Raw genomic sequence first — 22,692 nt, 5'->3', positions numbered from 1 at the left:
GACTTTAACCTTTGCTATTATTGATTGGTTTTGTTCCTAAAATTAACTTTAAAAATATTTGAAGTAGTCTTGCCATTGAGGATTATTCCTAATCTTTTAGTAATTCCTTTAGTGTGTGTTTGTCTTTGAGCTTCTCGGTTGCACCGGCTTGAATAACACTCATCCTGTGGTAGATTTTTTTCTCCCTGAGTGAACCAGCTGTCATTTTGTCACAGAGCAATATGGCAGGTGGGCATGACCTGGGGGGCAGAGAAACCCAGGAAAGCTCCTGACAGGAAGTTGATGTTCTGAAGTTAACAAAACTACAAAGATGTTTGTGACTTTGTAACACAGTTTAAATGGTCGGAAGCGTAGCCCCTGGGTTTAGAACAAATTCTACCAGGTATTGGTCAACAGACCTGGGACAGGTGATTTAACATCTCTGAACGTACGTAACCTCATCTGGACAAAGAGAGAGGGAGAAAATAATAAGTAAGATATTACATTTTAATGTCAGATGCCTTCCGTAAGTATTAGGGACTGCATTATTACTGCTAGTTTGTAAGCCAAGATTTAAAAGCATGACACTGACTGGAAGATGGAGCACAGGATGGTTTGCTGTGAGGACAGCCATCTCCATGACAACCACAGTGCCCTCCACTTAGCAGGTTGCCCGACAAATCACCCAAGGCACCATTTTGCTTATAGCTCAAAGATGCCCTGGCCCTTCCAGGAGCTTTACGAATGAAGAGTAAGGAAGGTTTTCTTCTTTTTAATATAAGAATAGATTTTATTAATTTTAATTTTACAAGTAATACAGGAATATATTCTCTTTTAAAAAAATTAAGCATTCCAGAGAAGGCTGATGTCTCCTTCGCACACCATCTCCAGCCCTCATCTCTACCCCAGGGGAAACACACACCATCAGTTTGTTGTGTCATCTTCTACACATTTTACCATGCATCGAATGCCCACAGGAAAAAAAAATATTGTTTAATGTGCATGGGTGTGTTTATTGTAAGTTATCACATTCTGTGTCGTATTACAGCTTGATTTTTGTACACACCACAATAGGTCTTGAAGATCTTTCCATGTCGGTACATATAGAATATTTAAAAAAAAACTGCTATCCAGATATGTGTGTGTGGTATGGATGAACCACACTTTATTTAGCCAATCCCATTTTGATGGTCACTTAAGTTATTTCCAACATGTTGCTATTGCAAACAAAGCTGCCACAAACATCCCTGGTCCTGCCTTCTGAGCACTTGGATAATTGTTTTTCTGGGGGAGATACGGAGAAGCCGAATCATTGACTTGTAGTATATGAATGTTTTTCACTTTAACAGATACTGTCAAATTACTCTAAAAAGTGATCATACCAGTTTACAATCCCACCTATACAGCATGGAAATTTTTTTTCCTTTTCACTTTTTCCAATGTAGTAGGTAAAAAAAATTTCCCTCATGTTTGAATTTCCATTTTTCTGATTACCAATAAAATGGAATATTTTGATCAGTCATTTTGGGACCATTTATATTTCTTTCTTATTTATATTTTACATTTTTTATTTCATAAAAATTTTACAGTTGTATTTTACATTTGTATTTTCATGAATTAGAGTTTTATATCTAGAATATTTTTCTACTGGAATATTTTTTTGTTTTTTATTTGATCTGTAGAAGTTCTTTATGTATTCTTGGTACTACTCCTTTGTCACAAGTATTTTCTCCTTTTGTTCTTTAGGTTTGTTTATGGTGTCGTCTGTCATATAGAACTTCTGGTATTTGATGTAGTCAAATAATCAGTCTTTTCTGTTTTCGTGCCTTGTTTAGAAATCCTTTTCTATACCAAGTCGTGAAAAAAAAATCCTCCTGCATCATATTAAAATGTTTCCTTGCATCTAAGTTGTTACTGAGAGGGGTATTCTAGGTAAGTAACACATTTTCTACGTGGCAGGTGTAGCTACAGCCCAGGTAGGAGGCTCAGACCCTGACCGCTCAGAACTGGCCAACTCAACCCTCACAGAAGACTTGCGCAATTGTAACAGTTTCCAGCAGAGGGCAGTGTCTGAGCGGGTCTGCCTCCCTATATTGGGGCTCTCAGGGGTTCCCTGACTCACCAAAGGGAACATTTTAACTGCTCTAAAATTAGCAAGTGCCAGTGAAAAGAAAATATGTCTAGTCAGGGAAAAGACGAGGGGCAGAGTCTGTTGCCAGCGTGCTACACAGTGGGAAATAAAATAGGGCCAAGGGGAGAGTGTCCTGGGTACTGTGTGTGTTATGACTGCATCTGGGGAAAGAACAGATCAAAGTTAGCCAGGATCACAGAGGGTTTTTTCCAAGGGAAGCTTTGATGTCTGCTTAAGTCTGGTCCACATGCTTGAGATGAAAGCTCAAGTTTTACAGAGGAAATGTTATTTACTGGACAAACAAGAGGCAGGATGGGAACGTGCGATCCCCAAACTTACCCTTTTTGATTCCATCAATAATGCAAGCCCTGGCTCCTTCAGAGGGGAAACTGAGGAAACACCAGACAGATAGTGCTGCTCAATCCAGTTCTCACCCCATCTCACCCCAGGCACATCCTGGGCTAGCAGGTGTGTTCTGTTGCTTGTTTGTTTAATACTATCAATGTGGGATTAACTGTACCATCATGAACCTGGAAGAGCTTTGGCAGTGAAATGCAAAGATTTTAATAAATCTACTGATCCACACAAACTTGCAAATCTGACTCAGCCTCTCAGCTCATGTGCTGGGTTCTCTCTGTTGTTCCTGCTCATCCATTCTCTACCTTTCCCTGCCCTGCTTTGTGCCCGGGGGAGGCTGCCTGTGTGGACAGTGTCACAGTCCCTTGTTCATTGGTTTCTGGTTTGGACGGACTGATGAGAAGCACCTGCAGGAAGGGAGGTTTGCATATTTACTCCCCAGGCTCCCTCCCTGCCGGTATCTAGCTGGCAGCAGCTTCATTTCCTTGCAGATTCAGGGTAATCCTACAGCTCTAGGAAAGACTAACCACGCTCTCTTCTTCCCCTATCATGCCTTTAGGTGGGAGAGCTTTCCAGATAGTCTGGGTGCTTCACTATCCTGTGTTGGCCTCCTTTATTCCTTCATTAACTGCTCTTCAATCATCTCTTCTGAGTGCACTGTTTGATCCCTGCCCCAACCCTGACTATTGCAGAAACCTAAATCTATCTGGAGTCTTCACCCTGAAATGGATCAAATGTATAATTAAAACTTTATTGTAGTTCTGATACCCTTTGCCACACACGCAGTCTCCAGGCCCAGTAGTGGCTGCTCCCTACACCTTTCCAAGACACAGCACAGCAATCACTGCTAACCTGCCTAAAGAACACCAGTAGCAGGGTTCCTTCTGTAATTCTCTAGTGTTTATTTATCAAAGACCCCTTCCTCCAGGCTCACAGAAAACTCCCATTGCTATAAATACTCTTTAATTCCATTTTAAACTTTAAAGGCAAACAACCTGGAAGATGAAAGGATCACAGGAACCGATTTTGATGCCTTGGTGGTTTGACTAATTCATTGAGGGATGGTTGTAGAAAGTTGCTGGAGATGTAAATTATTGCATTTCTAGGCAGCCTCCCCTTCAAGGAGAGGATTGCTGTTCTGTAAGCTAAACAGTCACAATAAAAAGGCAATCCAAGTAGGTGAGGACATTTAGTGCCCATCTCTCCACCAGATCCACATGACTAAGTGACCTGGTCCCCCACCCCATCCCTTCCCTTCTCCTTCCACCTGCTGGCAAAGGCATGAGTGAACGAAGCCCAGAGATTCCATTAGGAGGAAGGGACCCTAATCAACACACGAGATCACCATGAATACCATGGATTGGACACCTGCCTTAATTAAACACTAAGTGAGTCTTTTTCACAGCAGACCGTTCCAGTTAGATCACTTGTCCTTTCTGGGAGCACCACTTCTTCCCCTGTAGCTGATCCACTCCACCTCATTCCCAATCCAGCTCTCACCCCATGCGCAGCCCTTGTCTAGTGACCTAGGAGATGCCCTTGATGCTTTTTCCTCCTCTGCCCCATGGGCTTCCGTGCCCAAGGACTGTGGATGTCATCTAAGTCTCCCTACTCTGCATGCTTCTCCCCACGTCCACCACCAGCACTCGGTCAGGACCCCCTGGACCACTCTACTACCTTCACACCTGGTGCATCCTCCTGCCATCTGCACTGCCCTCTCCATGGCACAGCCAGAGTGAGGGTTACAACTTGTGATCCTATCCCTGATGCCCTTCTGCTTGAAACACTTCAGAGGCTCCCCATCGCTTTTGGGATAAAGACCCAAAGCTTTGTAAGCCTGCACAGCCTGGTCCCTGCCCACCACTCCTGTGTCATCTGATGCCGTGCCTCCCTCTGCCATGGTCTGGGTCCCTTCCTTGGGTTTTCTTTCTGAGCCTCAAACCTGCCGAGTTCCATTTCGGTTCACATCCTGTGCCTTTGCCTGTAGTGTTCCCACCACCACAACACCTACTTTTGCCTAGTAGACTCCTTTAGACCCTGACTCAAACAACCCCATCCCCAGGGGAGCCTTCCCTGACCTGAGACTAGGCCAGGTCCCTGTCACACACTCCCGTGCCGTGCTCACAGGCTGTAATGATACACTTAATTGAGAGACTGATGCCCGTTTCTTCCACTAGAACGTATACCCTGTGAGATGGGGAGTAGTGTCTGTCTTTGTGTACCTGGCATTGTGCCCGGCATATAGGACAATCTCAAAAAAAAAAAGATTTGCTGAAAAAGTTAATGGACGCTATCATGCTCTTTCCTTTAAATCAGCTAGTGGTGTCGGCACCTTCCCAAATGGAAGAAATGGAGGTCCGGGGCCTGGAGAGAGGTAGACATGGCACTGATCAGAGTCAGGGGGTAGACTAGATTGTTTTCTGACAGCAGGCAATCTTCTGACTCGGGAGATATTCATACCCTCTTGTCTCTTCTGTCTGTAGAGACGCTCCCGCAATCTGGCTCTGTCTTGTGCCAGTGCTAGTGTGTCCATGCCCGCACGCACCCCCAGTCTGTGACCATAAGAGCCCCTCTGCCTTGTGGCTCCAAGCCCTCACTTATTCTTGGGCTGGGGAACCTGGGCCTTTCAGTCCCCAGCCTGCTTCTGAGCAGATACAATAAAGCACTTAAAAGCCAGTTGGTGTCTTGGAACTTCTTTCCTCCCACGTTATTGGCAATGCAGATGATGGATTAAAGTACAAGCAAAAAAGGTTTTGTTCAGAAGTTGGAGTTTTCAGAACCATCCCCAGGGTAATAAAATGGAAAAGGGAAAACCAAGCACACAAGATCTTCCTTCCATTCCCCAAGTGTGGGCCAAGATTGCAGCCTAAGAAGTGATGTATAAGGAGGAAGGGAGCCAGGGCTGGGAGAGGTAATTGTCTAAACCAGTGGTTCTCAAAGTTTAGTGTGCACCAGGGTCCCTCAGAAGGCTGATTAAACATGTATGGCTGGCCCCCACCTCCAACGTTTCTGATTCAGTTGATCTAGGATGGGGCCAGAGAACCTGCATTTCAAACAAGTTTCCAGGTGAGGTTGATGCTGCTGGTCTGCAGAGACCACACCTTGAGAACCAACACGCTATGCTGCACTGCCTCCCCACATGCTCTAAATTTTATGTGTCTTCCAATTATGTGGTTGTTGAAGCGTAGACTCCGATCAAATAGGTTGGAGTGGAGCTTGGTACCTGTGCTGATGTGGTAAGGACCAGATGCTCAGAAGCAAAGCTCCGGTAAGCCAGCCCCTTCTTGAGCCTTGGTCCTCTTTGATAGAGATCTCTTCCTTCCTTTATGCCTTCCTGGGATATTGGGGGATGTTTTGGATGACCTTAGAAAGAGGGGGTGCCAGGGAGTATCATTCTAACCTAAGTTTCCAAGGTCTCACTGGTGTAGCCAACAGGAATCCAATGTCTGCATGCTAGGAACAGTGTTTGTCTCAGCTTCAGAAGGAAACCTGGCCTTCCTTTATCCCCCTTTGCTGAAAAGACCCTTCCCCAGAGTGCTGACAGGCGTGAAGAGGAAATACAGTGTAAGAGATATACAAGCATACCGGGGAGATAGTGTAGGTTCGGTTCCCAGACCACCACTATAAAGCGAATATTGCAATAAGGTGAATTAAATGAATTTTTTGGTTTCCCAGTGCATATAAAAGTTATGTTTACACTATACTGTAGTTCACTAAAAATGTGCAATAACATTGCCCAAAAAACAATGTATACACCTTAATTAGAAAATATTTTATTGCTAAAAACCATTAACCATCATCTGAGCTTTCAGCAAGTCATTTTTACTGAACAAATATAAGTGTATATAACACAAATAGAATAATGATGAAAACTCTGAAATGCTGTGAGCATTACCAAAATGTGACACAGAGACGCGAAGTGACAAATGCTGTTGGAAAACGGTGCCTTATAAGCTTGCTCGATGCAGGGCTGCTGCAAAGTTTCAATTTATAAAAAAACACAGCATCTGCGAAGTGCAATAAAGCAGAGCACAGTGAAATGGGGTATGACCACACTGGCAGAATCAGGCTGCCAGGTCAGACAGGTGGAAAGTGTCTCTCTACTGGGAGTTGGGTCTCACTGAGGCTGTAAAAAGGGTAGGGAGTCAATGTGGAGAAGTAAATAGAAGTGTGTGTTACAGTGTATCGTTTAAAAGCAAGAGCTCTGGGCTTAGATGTTTAAATGAAATAGCATTTGTAAACTGTTTTTACCACGGTGCTTGGCTGCTAGCGAGTGCATAAGAAATGACAGGTATTGTTATTTTTTTTAACAGGAAGCACTAATCAGTAGAATCAGAATCCATAACCAGAGGGGAACCGGCAGCCTGGTAGCCTATGGGATCAAAGAGCAGGACTGTTTAGCCATTGGGACTTCCTGTTCTCCGCCCAGCTCCGTGTCCGGCCATCAGAGACACTCAGTACCTAGTTGTTGGATGGAAGGAAGGAATTACAGAAGTCTAGGCAAATTAGTAGATGGGGGGATCTGAGCTGATGGAAATTTTCCAGAGGGAAAGAATGATGCAGACACCTGAATTCTTTAAAGTGAGGGCTTCCTGGCCCTGAGTAACCGTGCTCGGTTTCTTTATTTATACAACTGGTCAAACCACTACTTTATAGGGTTATTATGAGACACACTTGACGACGCATGCCAAAGTGCTTGGTTAATTGTCAAGCACAAATCAAGTATTAGCCACTTTAATCAAGGGGGCAACCCCCTAACAGATCCTTGGGCTCGTGACAACTTCAGTGCTGGGCCTGAGAGGAAAGGCTTCCTGTCCTCAGGCACTTGCTATATTGGCTTTGCCTTTTGGGTTGGCTCTGTGTGCTAGAAACATCTCTGAACTTCTTCATATTATTTGCTAAATGGGATATGAGCATCTTCAGAAGGCCTGAGTCCAGGTGGGTGAGCAGGGCAAGCCAGGTGAGAAGCAAGAAGGGCCCGCGTTGGTGGGTAAGACAGCCCCCCCCAGCCCTGCTGATGGGCGAGGAGCCGAGCTGCTCCAGCCTCCCTCCCCCGCTCTCCACAGCCTCCTGCACCTCATTTATTGTTAATGCTGTTTCCACTGGCTCGTTTGCAAATAGCCTGAATAAAACGTCAGAGTGGGGAGGGGGGCAGTGCTCACTGTCTTCCATGAAGCCCTCCGCTGTGTTCCTTCCCGCCTTCCCTTCCCTCAGGTTCCTTCTCCCTTCATTACTCTGATTAACAGTCAAGATCTAATTGGCTTGTCCTGAAACCGCCAAACAGGACTCGCGGGCTCTTGTAGGGACAGTGAGGAGGACGACTCAGACAGGCCCAGTGTTTGTGTTTGCTGTTTTCCTGGATGGACAAGGAGAAAAGCAAACGCTGAGTTTGCAGTCTTAGAGAGGAGATCCGGGATCACGCAGCAGCCCTGCTCCCCCCAGGGAACTGCCTCAGCCCTCGGCGTGGAGAGGACCATTCAAGCCCTGCCCGGTGGGAAGCCCCATGGCTGCTACCCCAGGGCTGCCGAGGGGCAAACCCATGCAGGATCCTGAGACAAGGCCAGTGAGGAAAAGCAGAGCCAAGAAGACCTATCTTGAGCATGAGTCAGTCCGCACACCCAGTTGCACAGGGAACACAGTTCCTGTTATTTCTTGTAGCTTAATTACTGCTTCTCCTGATTCTTACAGCAACCACGTCCTTATGTGTTTTCTGATAGCTCTCTCACTAAAAAGTGCATCCCTTAAAACACTATCATGTAGCCTTGCCAACTTCTAAAAATGGCGTATGTCTTTAAGATTATTTTTAACCGACAAATCCCACACAGACTCCCTCTTATTTTTATAAATTTTCTGTTTGAGAACCTGAGCCTTTTAACCTGTCAGGTTTCCCCACAGTCTGGATTTTGCTGATTGCATATTCAAAGAACAGTTCAATATGTTCCAATGAGCACTGTATTTCCTGCAAATTAGTCGTGGGATCCAAAGGCTTGATTAGGCTTAAGTTTGATCTCTTTGGCGAGATTATAGATGTGGTGCGTTTTTCATCAGGAGGCACATAATGTCTGCACGTCCCCCTTTATGTGATGTTAGCAGCTGTTGATGGTTAATGCCTAGATCCATTCATTCACTGGGGTGGCAAAATGGTGATGTTCTATCATTTCTTTGTCATTTATTGTTGGCAAACTTCCACAAAGAGATGTTTCCTCTCATCTACAATTTGGTTTTCCAGTGCTGTGGTTCACAAAGGAAAGGCAAGACAAATGCTTGATTCTTTGTCTTTATGTATCAGTTTTCAAGATAATGAATAAATGCTTTTCATCCTTCAATAGTGATCAATTAAGTTTTTTCAGATATCATGAGGGACCCATGGCTTTAAACATATTTGATGGATTTAAATACATTTATACAATTCTTATCCTTATTTAAATATAAGTTGTGCCATCTTTGGCAGTGGGAGCTTCTTCAGTTAGCTCCTGAGTCCTGTGGGCATGGCCCTGGTAGGCTTTGATACCTTCCCTGCTATCTGGGGTGACAGTGCTCATCTACCTCTGCCCCAGACCTGAAACCAGCCCTTCCTCCAAGAAGCCCTGATTTCTTTTAGTGGGGTATGATGCGGGGGATGCTCAATGCTAATTTGCTACAATATTAGTCATTGTTTTTAGTCCTTTCAGTGGACAGACCTAAGGAGTTAATGGGGGAAAAAATCTGTATACAGTCAGTTCTGCTATAATGCTTGTTCTGAAAATGTAAACTTGTTCAAACACAATTGGTATATTAAGGAACAATTTGAGCCTAACACAGATTTTGCGTTTGGCTATGGGTGATTTCATACAGGAGAAAAAATTAGGTGAAGGCAGAAAACTGCACCCAGCTGATCTGAGCTGCTTAAGAATACACAAAACAGTGAAAAAAATCGCAGGAATAATCTTTCCAACCACCAAAGGGAAAGCACATCTATCTACAAAGACCTTAAATCCAAACTGCCAAATCTTGCCTAAGTGGCACCTTTTGCTGCCATGCGTGAGTGGCTGGTTTGGTGGTTTCGAATATCTACAGTTTCCAGCTGTCAGGTGAAGCTACGAGTGCAGACGAGAAAGCAGCAAAAGAATTTCCAGTAATGACACAGAAGCTAACCGAAGAAGCTATGCACTGGGTAACATTTTCGATGGTGATGAAACAGGTATCTATTATAAATGCATGTCTCAGAGGGCCTCCATCTCAAAGACAGGAAAACACGACCCAGGATTTAAGGCTACAGAAGATCTCGTAACTCTGGTGTTCAGCACCAGTGCCCAGCAGAGGATAATGAGCCAGCCGCCCACAGCAGGTTTTCCAACTTTCTACCCAATTTCAAGTAAGTGTCCTTCCACTGCTTCACAATAACTAACAAGCCACACCTTTCCAATGCCCACTTCCACAAGCAACCTTCAGGTCCTTTCCAAGGCAAAGTGCCATATTTATTGTCATTATTTATGTATTTCTTACCCATTTAACATGTATATAATTGTGCTAAATATCTATCCTTTAAAAAAAAAAATTGTCACTGATGAAGTTTCTGAGTGTTGTGCCCTTACTCCTATTTTTGCCATAAGCCTTGTGGTTTTTATCGAATGGTTTTCCATACTGCGGTAACTCTTCGGAGCACATATGTCATGTTCTACTTGCACACACCTCATGAGTTCATACTGACACTTCCAATTCTATTTCAGGACTGTAGGATTTTTACTTACTTAACCTGATCTGTAGTACATCTGTATCTCCTTTCTTCTGTGCCAAAATCCTGGTTCTCAAGGTTGTAGGGGATGATAGAATATTCCATAATTACTCATTTGCTTTATCCCGTCTCTCACACACAACCAGCCTCAGAATAACAGTACAAAAATTGCCACGACCTATATAATTACAGAGAAGTCTCCCAGAGAAGAGCTCTGACTGGTCGCTTTCAAGGGTTGGCAGTGGAAAGACTGCTCTGGGGCCCCCTCGAGACCTCATCCCAAACCCCTTGTGCTCACCACTGTTGGATGAGCAAACCCCCTCCTAAACTGAACCGCTGTTCTCAGCTGGTCTGCTGCACTTCTGTCAGAGTCCTTGCCCTCCTTCCACTTCCTCTGACACCTGCTAATACCTGGCCAGTCTTGAAGCTATTGGTGGTTTGCCCTGCCTACTTGTGTTTTGGGGTTTGGGGTGGTCTCTTGTCGCTTAAACTTGTTGTAAATGTGGTCCATGGCTGTTTAATTTTTTGCTATCTAGCTGCTCCTTCTGTCTTTGTGTGGGAATGCTGGGAGGTTTAAAAACCATGTCACTGTCATTGCTATCTTCCCAGAATCCCTCATTTGATCACCATTTTTTCATAGTTGGTCTTTGAATATTGACATTGATTTTTTTACGTATATACAGATGTTTTAAATTTTTATTTAGTCAAATCTATTTGATCTGCCCCTATTATTTTTATGTTTAAAAAGTCCTTTGCCATGTAGCTGTTACATAAAAATCTTTTTACAATTTCTTATGATATTTTAAGTTTCATTGTGTGTGTATATATATACTTCTCATGTATTTCACTCATTTTTTAAAAGATTTTACTTATTTATTTGACAGAGAGAGAGAGCAAGTGAGCACAAGCAGGGGGAGTGGCAGAGGGAGGGGAGAAGCAGGCTCCCCACTGAGCAGGAGCTGGATGATGCCGGGCTGGATCCCAGGACCCTGGGATCATGACCTGAGCCAAAGGCAGACGCTTAATCGACTGAGCCACCCAGGTGCCCCTATCTCACTCATTTGAAATTATTTTATAAAAAACTGTAGGAGGAATGCTAAATTAATTCTTTTCCTTCTCAAACATCAAATGTCTCCAAATCAATTTGTGGAATTTATAGTTTTTCCTTTATTATAGATCAATTATAAATATCAAGGTCTATATCTAGGTTATATCTTCTTAATATGTCTGTTTTTGTAATTGTACCAAAATGCGTATTTATTTTCTTTATTTCATTTATTTCAACTTAATAGTATATTTTAAAGTCTAGGGCATGTCCCTCCACACTATTTTTATTTTTATTAAAAACACAAGAAGCTTAGTTGCTTTCATCCACGTTATTTCTTAATGAACTCCAGCAAAGGGCAAGTTCAAAATTAATTTTTTGGGCAGCCCTTTGGTTCACTGACAATTTCCTTATAAAATGTAATCATGTCTACTTGTTTGACCTCTTCCAAATGTTGTGTAACAGTCTAAGAGGTCCTGGCCATGGTTGCATCGTTGCATCTCAGGATGGGTTGGCAAGGCTCATGACAGCTTACTCAAGGCTGGGCAAAGAAATGCTGGGGAAGGTTTAGGCCTAATATTAGACCTGCTTAGTAGAGTGATAGGAGAGCTATTGAGCTGGGGGATGCCATCCAAAAGTCTGGATTCAACCAGGCAGACAAGGCTTCTTGTGCCAAGAGATTTAACCTTTCCAGTTGTGATTCAGGAGGGTGCTCAATGTTGGTAGGTCCAAGATAGAGAAGAAGTTCCATCCACAGGTAACAAGAACCCAGCACCAAGCTTCCGTTCAGAGCAAATGCTTCTTACAACCAGTAACACGTATTTGTTAAGAGCTGAATGGAGTTAGGACTGTGATATGAAGCCATGGTACAGGACAAAGCGAATGGAATCACAAGAATGCTAATCCATGATCTTGATCTCTCAAGGTTGCTGAAACTGACTGACTTTCACAACCACAAGCCAGCAGGAACGATACAATATATTTGCATTCTAGAGTTGATTTTTTCTAAAAGTGGCTTTCAGCTCTGACCTTGTGAGGTGAGGCCGGGCAGTTTATAAATGTCTTCTCCTGTCTTTCTGAGACAAAAACAAAAACAAAAACAAAATTAATATGCCCAATAAATGGAGTGTAAAGACTCCCATCTTGTAAATAAACTTGGAAAAATATTCTGGAATATCTTCTATAAAACATCAGCCTAGAGCCTCAGTTGAGATTCAGTAGACTTTATTTTATGTGCAGCCAGTGTTTTAAAGGGATAGGAGTCAAATAGTAAACCTCAGCCTTCGAGAAGATGCGGAGATACTAAACAGGAACAGGCAGCTCGTGTCTGTCAGCAGTGAATCCTCTAGTGACACAGCCCTATTCATCTTTCTCGGTGTTTTTCCCTTGGTTCCAGTAGTCAGAACCTTCGGTGTACCTGCAAGAAAGCATATAAACTGATTCTTTTAGCTTATTCACACTTAGCGATGCGAGCACTTGTAAGGATGACCACTTCTCTCTCCCTCATTTTGCAGCCCAGAGAGGAGGCCTGTAGGCCTGGGGAGGCAGAGGGACCTGCCCAGGAAACTTGTCAGCAGAGAAGCCAGACCTGCCAGGTCATTGCTGCAAGATGGCACCTGCTTTCACAGATTTCACCTTTCTCATTTTATAGATGGACCAAATGAAGCCAACAACAGGAGACTTTCGGACCAATTACCAAGGGATGTTCTTGGAATCCTACTGGTAAGAAAAGCATCAGGCCAGCCTTCTTTAGAAGGACCTTCTTTAGAAGGACCAGAGCTTATAAGTGGTCATTTTTATATAAACTGCCCATAAAGCTATCTCAGAAGGTGCAGCCCTATAAACACCCACAAATAGAACAAATAAACAGTGCATTTTAATGACCTAAAGAAACCAATAAGGAATGATTTTAAGCTAGGAGGGCTGCCATAACACTATAAGTAAAGTCAATACATTGCTGAGTCCATGAATTAATTAGTGTTTAAATAATAGAAATGACTATCAATTACAAAACATTACCGCAAATTACTTGCTGTGCAAACAGCTTCTTTTGCTATTATTAATAATCCTAGCTACTGATTTTCTGTAATTGCCAGCCACAGTCTTCCTTTGGGTGAACAGCAGAGCGGGGTCGGACTGCAGAGGCAAGTTCCCACTCACACCAATAAAAGTCAGTTGGTGCCCCCCGCCCCCCCCGTCTCCTTCTGCTGACCCTTTAACGCTGGCTTGCTTCTCAGCCCCCATTCCCTGCTGTCTGAGAAACCTGAGAGGCAGTCACTTGGTATTTGCTCCTTATGGTCGGAACTAGCTTTAATATTAAAATCAAACAGCCAAGAAAATGCCTGAGGCAACATCTTCTGTTTCTGAGCGTGACTTGCTCGATGAAATCACTCCACCTTGTGTGAGCAGCTCAGTAACGGCGCAGGGCAGATCTGGCTGGGTAGTAGTTGACAGGGAGCATTGTGATTTATTAGAAGGTCTGGGCTTGTGGTTTAGAGGATCAGAGTTCAGGCCCCTACTCTTCAATAACCTCAATGTGGGATTTGGGACGAGTTATTTAACCAATTTTGAGGTTTCACTCTCCCCATTAGGAGAAGTAGACTGCGCTCCTTGTCATCTATTTCACGAGGAAACGAATGAGGATTATGGCTGGTGTTTAAACCCCGAATGAGGCATACGATAAATGAAGAAAATCTTTGCCCTCATTTTTCCATTTAAAATAGTCGTACATTAATTCTCGGGCTGGTTCTGATGGGGTCAGCCACCTGCGTGAATAGAGCTTGAGGAACGAAGGTGCAGGCCCTGGTGTTCCCTGCCCTCCCTGTCCTCTCTGAAACTCACACACAGTGTCAGGTCCCGCCTCATGGAGAGCTGGCACTTCCCGAGAGCTCCTGGTGGGCAAGCGCCATCCTCAGACATTACGTGGATTTTCTCATTCAGTCCCCTCAACCCTGTGAGGCAAGTCCTCTCCGTGCATTGGTTACAAAGAAAGAAACAGAGACACAACAAGGGTATGGCCACAGAGCTAGCAAATGACAGAGCCAGGATACCGGCCCAGGACTCTACCACCCTGCTCAAACATCGACTACACAGCTATTCTCAGAGTGGGCTTCGGATCTGCACCCCTGCCTTCTTTTCTGTTCAGCAGCCGGGGTCTAAGAACTTAGAAGGCAATGGGCTCACATCGAAGGGGCCTTCTGAGCAGAAGCCTCTGCTCCCCCCAGGAAGCTCTTCCTGGCACTCTTGCTCTCGTGACACCCTGGGCTCCCCCTGTTCTGGCTCTCAGCTCAGGGACCCCACGTGACTGGGAGCTTGTGGAGGACAGGGACAATTCAATGTTGGGTCCGCAGGCCTTCACCCAAGGTCTGCCACTCGTAGGTAAATGATTGTATAACAAGTCTTTCTCTCTCATATTCCCCCAACATATGCACACGAGGGCTCACAACCTTCAGCCCCCCAAAGTCCTAGAATGCCTCTCCAGAACCCTCTGGCCAATGGCCCTTTCCACACCTGCCCTCCAAGATTGGCTGCAGGGGGTGGAGATGGGAGAGAGTGGCGGCTCTGCTCTGATTCTTCAGCACTGGCTTCCACGGTGGTGTGCGGTTCCTGGTACCTTTTAACCCATTCCCCTCTGCACCTTCCTCCCCCAGGACACTTGATATCTTTTTCCAGACCCTTCCTCCAGGGGGCTGGATGGCATAGGCAACAGATGGAGTCCCTGAGAGCAAAAGGATGCTTCTCTTCTCCTCGGCCACACGCTTACCCACTGCCTGCGAGCTGCCCCCACCCTGCTAACCACGCCACCCTATCTTAAAAGGTGACTGCAATAAAGCAGGAAATAGAAAGCAGAAAACCCATATTCTTTGATCAGTCTTTGTAATAAATGCTACAAGGTGGAACAGAAATAAATTTATGAACTATCTGAGCTGCTATTCCTTGATTTCAAAGTAATCCAATCGTGGGGAAATGTCAGTTCCAATTGAAGAGGAAAACCAACTTCAAATGTCTGGCGTTCCCAGCCTGAGCAATCGCTGAGGTCATAAATGCGGTGATTGTTTGAGAGCCCCAGCAAATCCTGTGCTGGGCACCATGGCCATGTGTGTTTGTGCAAGCGCTGGGCAAACTTTCACTCCTCAACACGTGCACGCTCTCACCTCCTCTCCAGCGCGTCCTCCCGTGCTCCCTCGGAGGGGTGTTGATATTTCAGCCCACAGCGGGGCTGTAGAACTCAGACTCCAGAACACAAGGGGAAAGAGCCCACTATGCTATTGAAAGCAGGTCCTGCCATGGCTCCTGATGGCAGAGGGCAGACTGGATCGATTAGAAGCCTCCAAGGCATTCAGAAAATTCACTCCAGTCAATGGGAAATGAGTCAGAGGGACTGTGGGCAACCGTGGCGCGTATCAGACTAGGCTTCTTATGGACTTGTCAGGGCTGCCAAGGCCTCTGGGTAGAGTGGCATGGGTCACTGGTGACCTGCTGCAGGACAAGCAAAGTTCTGCTCCAAAGCACCACTCACCCAGAGGGACCAGGAAAGGACAATGACTCAAAATGCCCTGAATCTTGCTTTTGCTCACTTTCTGAACATCTCAGTGAATCTCACTATCTGATCTTGGGGTTAGGGCTTTGTTGACTCATCTACCATGAGATTGTCTGCAATTTCTTGGCCAAAGATCTCTTTCCTTTCTTTGTAAATTAGGTAGATTCTTTGTGGTTCCTTATAAATTCTTTGCCTCTTTCCTTACCAGTTTTCTGCTCAATAGACCACAACCTCCTTTTTTAGAGCCTTCTGACTCTTTGTTCCCAGACACTACTGTCCCTGGGTGTTTCTCCTTCTCTTTGGCTGCTTTTCCTTGGTCTTCTTTGAAGACTCTTGTTCTTTTGTCCTTGAATGCAGCTTCCTCAGAATTCTATCTTCCACATTTTTGCTCTATGCTTTTTCCCGAAGGGTCTCTGTCCAGACCCATGGCTTCGGTAACCACCTATATGTTCACTATGGCCCAGCTGAGACCTTTCCCAAGCTCTAGACCATGTTTACTGGATCTCTCCCCTTGGACATCTCACAGGTGCTTCGAATTCAACATAACTAAACATATCATCCCCCCATGTTCCCCATCTCAGTCAATAATTACCCAAGGAAGAACCCCCGGGGACTTTCATAAGTAACTCCTCTCTATAACTACCATGTCATAGCAGCAATTCTGTTCTCTCATATCTTTTGACTCTCTCTGTTTTTCTCCATCCCCATCCCCATCATCTTGGTTCCAGTGACCATAAGCTTTCTGTTTACAGCTACAAGAATCTCCTAATACACACTCTGTTTTTAGTGTGGCCCTCTCTTAGTTAGCAGTCATCACAATAATGCTGCATATTGAAGAATCTCAACATCCCATAAAAACACAAAAACAAAAACATTAATTTCTCTCTTAGGAGTTTGTGGGGCAGCTGAGCCAGCTATGCTTTAGGCTGCAGCAGCTGGAGTGGTTCTGCTCCACTTGTCTCCCCTCATCCTCCTGGGCCCAGTGAATTGGTCAGGTAGGCAAAGGCAGAGGTACAAAAAGGCAGTGGAAACACCCAAGGCCCCTTCAGGCCTGGGCTTAGAAATGGCACATGGTCACTTCTGCCCAAATGCCATTGGCCAAAACAAGTCACATGGCCTGGCCCGAAGTCAAAAGGTGGAGAAGCACACTCTGCTCACTGTGAGGTCATGGCAAGGGTGTGGATGCAGGGAGCAGTAAGCAATGGGGCCAATAATGTAATCTACCACTGGACCACTCTAATACATTTTCCACCCTGCAGCTAGATTTCCAACATGCACATCTGATTATGTAACTCCTCATGGTCCTTGAGAGAGAGTGTAAATTCATGATATGACTCCATTCTATCTCTCTTCCCACACCACCAATCACTCTGGTCCTGCCACACTGAATTACATTTATTTTCAAAATTTGCCTGAACTTTTACTTCTAAGTCTTTTCACAGTTAGTTCCTTTGCCTGAAATACTTTCTTATCCTCTTATCCTTTCTTAATCCTCCCCCTTAACCTAATCCCCCTCCCATGCATCATTTGGCTAACCCCACTTGTCCTTCAGACATCTCTTTAAGTGTCACCTCCTCTAAACATTCTCGTGACCCCAAGACAGGGCTATCCTTAGGCACATTCTTTGTTCCATGTACTTATACCTGTAATAATACTTAACTATCCCTATTGTAATTACTCTTTTGTCCTTGAATGCAGCTTCCTCAGAATTCTATCTTCCACACTTTTGCTCTTTACTTTCTCCTTAAGGGTCTCTAACCAGACCCATGGCTTTAGTGACCACCTGTATGTTCATTTATGGCCCAGCTGAGACCTTTCCCAAGCTCTAAACCCATATCTACTGGATCTCTCCCCTTAGACATCTCACAGGTGCCTCAACTTCAACATAACTAAACACATCATCTTCTCCTGTATTCCCCACATCTTAGCTACTGTGCCAGGGATATCGTAGGTGTACAATAAATAACTTGTAATGGGGGTGCCTGGGTAGCTCAGTTGGTTAAGCATCTGCCTTTGGCTCAGGTCATGATCCTTGGGTCCTGGGATCAAGCTCCGCATCAGGCTCCCTGCTCAGAGGGGAGCTTGCTTCTCCCTCTCCCTCTGCCCCTCCACTCCACTCATGCTCTCTCTCTCTCAAAAAGAACCCCCCAAAAACAAAAAACAAACTTGCAATGGATGATTACCACATCAGAAACTGTCTCTGAATACAAATTTTAATGTCTTTATTTTTAACATAAAATTAAATAAACTTAGAGTAACTCTGTATGTTAGACCCATAATTGTTCTGGTCCAATTGATGAGAAGATTAGCCTGATAAGCATCTCAGACCTAAACAAAAAACTTGCTTTGTACTGAATGGAGATCTATCTATTTATGTGTTAGCACGCTGAAAAATAAATAGCATCTGATATTTTTGAGACACACACCACTGGTTGCCAATCCAATAGCTAGTCCCCTTCTTCTGTTTTAGCAGAGGGGCAATGTGCTCACCCCCAGAGGGATGGCTCCTGATTAGTCTAGGCCAATTATGGAATCCCATTCCTCTTTGTCAGGGAATAGCTTATGAGTGGGCATGTGACCTAACTGGCCAATGAGATCTGAGGTGAAGTCTACTGGCTACTCATGGGAAAGGTTTCACATCTGATGAAAGAGAGAGCAGGAGGAGGAGAAAGGGTCCTCTTCTGCACACTCACCTCTGTGCTTGGAATGATGTTTCATAAGGACATGATTCTTGGAACTGTGACAGCCATCTTACCATCACGAGGGGAGACATGACTGACCTCCTGAGAAAGGCAGAGCAGAAAGATGAGGGAGTCTGCAACTCTGCTGACCCTCAGCTGCTGCCCCCATGTTGGAGCCACCTACCTCTGACTTTTCTGTTACATGAAATAATTAAATGTCTTTATTGCTTAAGCCACTCATCTGTGGTTATTCTGTTCTTTGCAGCTGAAAATATTCCTGACACAAATAGCTTTGAAATTTATGCCAGAATCCCCCCAAATTTGTTATTAGCAAATATCAGAGACTTCCCTTCACTCCAGTCTGTTATTTAACATAGTTTTCTTCAGGCCTGCAATGTTGTCACAGCTGGCTTTTATCGACTGCGGTGGCTGATATGCTAGAGAATGGGACTCACTGGCATGAGGATTCTGCCACTCCTTTTGTTTATTGATCCGTGTTCCAACCCTCTCGGCTTTCTTATCGTATTCTCCGACTCCTCAGAGGAACTGGCAGGTGCGGAGCTACAGCCTCTTCACCTGTGTTTTGAGACTTGTCCTGGGAATAATTTACCAGAGCGGAAGATGGAATAACGCAGTCCCCACAAAGTAGTTCGTGGGTCTAGTCCTCGGAACCTCTGTGCATTTTACTTTATGTGGCAAAATTGACTTTACAGATGTGATTACAGATGTAAGGTCCTGAGATGGGGAGATTATCCTGGGTTATCTGAGTGGACCTCCATATAATCATAAGAATCCTTAAGAGTGGAAGGGGGAAACACAAGAAGAGCATGAGGGGGATGTATGACTATGGAAGAATGAGCAGAAATGAAGGAAGGGGGCGTGAGCCCAGGAATGCAGGCAGCCTCTAGAAAGGGGAAGAGGCAAGGAATGGGATTCTCCTCTAGAGCTTTCAGAAGAGAACATAGCTCTTCCAACACAGTGATTTTAGCCCAGTGAGACTTGTTTCAGATGTCTGACCTTCAGAACTCTAAGATAATAAATTTGTGTTTAATTTGTGGTAATTTGTTACAGTAGCCATAGGAAACTAATACGACGAATTGGCTTTATTGACTGTAAAACTGAACACCTCTGGTTCAGGCAAGTGGCTGGGTGCTATCTGACTGAGGGAGAAGATGATGAAACAGAAACTCAAGCCAAAGCCAGAGTGGTGCCTGGGCTCAGCAGTGGAGTAAATGAGTTTGGGAAGTGTCAGGGAGTATGTAGTTCTCAAGGGAAAAGAAAACCCCCCATGAGATGAAAGATGCACAGACCCACATAGGCTTGGAGTTCTAAAGTGGCCTTTAATACTTGGGAAACAAGGACTTTGTTCGACTGCCCAAAGCACATCACTTACGTCCTGTGAGCAGTCCTGTGTGTGGTCAGTAAGACCCTCAACCCAGGTTACCGGGGGAGAAAGTGCTCAGACTCTGACCCACGGGAAAGATGCTGGCCTTTTCTTTTATCAACAGCCACAAATAATGGTCACTTGGCCCACAAATATGAAGTAAGTGCCAATTCATGGCACCATGTGAGATGCCAGGGATACAGTGTCGTACACAACAGTTATGTTCTCCATATTCTCCCCCATCTTAGTAGGCTTGGACTGTTTTAACAAAAATACCATAGGCTGGATGGCTTAAACAATAAACATTTACTTTTCACAGTTCTGGAGACTGGAAGTCCAAGATCAAAGTGCCAATGTGGTCGGATTACGACAGCCACCTTTTTGCTGTTTCCTCACATGGCAGAGTGAGAACACTGCTCTCCTCATCTCCTCCTAGGGCACCAGTGTTATCCTGGAGGCTCCATCCCTGTGACCTCATCCAAAACGAGCTATCTCCCCCAAATCCTGCCTCCAAATGCCATCATACTGGGGATTAGGGCTTCAACATAAGAATTTGGGGTGGAGAGACACAAACATTCAGTTCATAGTATCCCTCTAAATTCCTCTGGGGAAGACAGACATTAAAGCAAAAGACAATGAATACATCTATAACACTTATGACAAGTGTGATGAAGGAGGAGACTCAGATACTAAAAAAAGAAGAGAAGAGGGAACTAAATTTAGATTGGAGGGCCAAGGGAGGTATTTTTTAGGAAACCATATGTAAACTTAGACCTGAAAGATAAGTGGAAATTTATCAGGGACCAGCTGAGGGAAGAGAGATCCAGGCCCAAGGAACATCATGTGCAAAGGCCCTGAAACAAGAAAGGAAGGGGGGAGTTGCTGTGGCAGTTGTATAGTATAGAAAGGAGAACAGGGCACAAGAGGACTTGGCACCTTTTAAAAGCCTTGGGTGGTTTCAGGCTAATGTTCTGTCTTCCCTTCATCAAGCTTTCTGTGGCATGAACTATGAGGGTCCAGGGACTGAAGAAACAGCAGTATAGCTCTCAAGCTCCACAGTCCCAAGCAGCCTGCGGCTGTCCTCTCTCTGGAGGACACCTGGCACGTTCCTGTCATTTCCGTCCATCTTTCTTTCTGGCCCAACTTCTTTGCTGTGACCTCTGGAGATTTTCTAAATTAGAATCATTACCTGCATGGGGAGCCTGCAAAGCAAATCAAATGAGAGGCTGCAGCAAGCTAATGAAGGCCAGTGACCTGGCGATCTAATGGAGAGGAAAAACTCTGGTAGAGGGAAGGGGTGTCACTGAATCGCATGCTGCTTGGAGCAGGGAAGGAGGTGAATTCAGGATTGTTATTGTGCTCTACGAGGCAGGTAAAATTGAAATATATATCTCTATTTCCATTTATACCTTGCTCATCTCTATTTACATAGATACCCATGTATCTATGTCCATCTATATCTATATATCATCTATCTATGCATTATGTCTATACATCATCTATCTGTATCTATATCCATACATGTGTGTGTGGCAAGGGGAGGCATATAATATTTATATGTCTGGGATAGGCAGAGGACTCTTCTTATGTGGCCCAGTTAATCATGTTTTCCCCATTCTCATCCAAGCATCAGATGATGAGGTCTTAAAGGTCAGAAGATGATCCACCAAAGGAATAATGGAAGAATATACTTTGGAATGACTGAGCAAAGACTGGATATTCAAACTAAGGTAAAGAATTAAACAGACAGATAATACAAAATAAAAAAATTTTTTGTCCTTTTATGTGTAATGAAATATAAACATCTTATGTGGATATACACTTAAAAACTTTAATAGTTGCACACTATGTAAAGCTAATTTATTCATTTAAAAATCATGTATTGAATGCCTGATATGTGCCAGGAACTATTCTATGAATAGATTTGGATTTTCTCAAAACTGTATGTGTGAAAATCATAGGTAGTTTCTGAATATCACTTAATTCCAAGTTCTGTGACAGTTTGGGAAAGTGCTTTCAGTATAACTGGTAGACCATCATCCTCAGAATCTATTTTAATGGGTTTTCAATTTAGGAACTCAGATTCAATGCTAGTAGGCTCTGCTTTTGTGTTTCTCCCCTAATGTAGTGAGGTTTCAGATTCTTGGTTTTCTGGTATTTTCATTCATTCAAGGAATGCTAGTGAGAGTGCCCATGAGGAGCCTGCCTAGAATGAGGAAGACTTCATCAAGGTTGTAGCTCTCGGTGAGCCAACAATAGACTAGGAAAATTAAGGATCAATTTTCCCCATTGAACAATTTCAAGAAAAGTTTAGAGGCCCAGAACTGGAAAACCACTGATACAGGGTAAGTCAATCAAGCTTGTATTCTCTCAGCTCATCTAGTTTCGCTGGTCGCGTTTGTTGGTTAATTTTCATGACTTTTGTTCTCACTTTTATTCTCAATAAGTTAATAGATTTTATTTTTATATCCTTTTATCCTGGCACATAATTCTTTACGTTCATGGATCAATATTAGGGGGAAATTTCTTTGCCAAGTAATGATCCATGTAGTCATAATAAAAGGGAAAGTTTTCAAAGGTTTTCGGAGCCAAAAAGAATTATTACAGATGCAAGTGGGTCTATAACTGTTTTGTCCAAATGTCCCACCAAATTTATGAGCCATTTTCAGCTCTTTCATGATTGAGAGTGAACCTCTTGGTGACTGAAGCCGGAAAATAATCTGTTGACTGTTAGACCTAGAAGTAGTTTAGATACTATATAATCCAATTCAGGCACTCAGGAATGAGGAGGCTGAGGCCAGGCTTATTGATAGCTGCCACCCATTCAAAATCTTCTAGGTCAGGGACATTGATTTCATAAA

At 44.1% G+C, this 22,692-nt stretch overlaps 1 long non-coding RNA gene across 1 annotated transcript in view; it reads left to right on the top strand.

Moving 5' to 3' along the window:
• The window catches only part of LOC118553214 (uncharacterized), a 253,574-nt gene extending 238,458 nt beyond the window's left edge, over window positions 1-15,116 (top strand). The window contains exons 6-7 of the long non-coding RNA XR_004925889.2: window positions 12,878-12,948; window positions 14,877-15,116. This is a non-coding gene — a long non-coding RNA (uncharacterized LOC118553214). The remainder of the gene's footprint in view (window positions 1-12,877; window positions 12,949-14,876) is intronic.
• Window positions 15,117-22,692: the final 7,576 nt, after the last annotated feature.

The sequence above is a fragment of the Halichoerus grypus genome, chromosome 8 (genome assembly GCF_964656455.1).
Source record: "Halichoerus grypus chromosome 8, mHalGry1.hap1.1, whole genome shotgun sequence".
Classification (NCBI taxonomy): domain Eukaryota; kingdom Metazoa; phylum Chordata; class Mammalia; order Carnivora; family Phocidae; genus Halichoerus; species Halichoerus grypus.
Note: the sequence above shows the minus strand (reverse complement) of the source record. Positions and strands in the feature narration are given on the sequence as shown.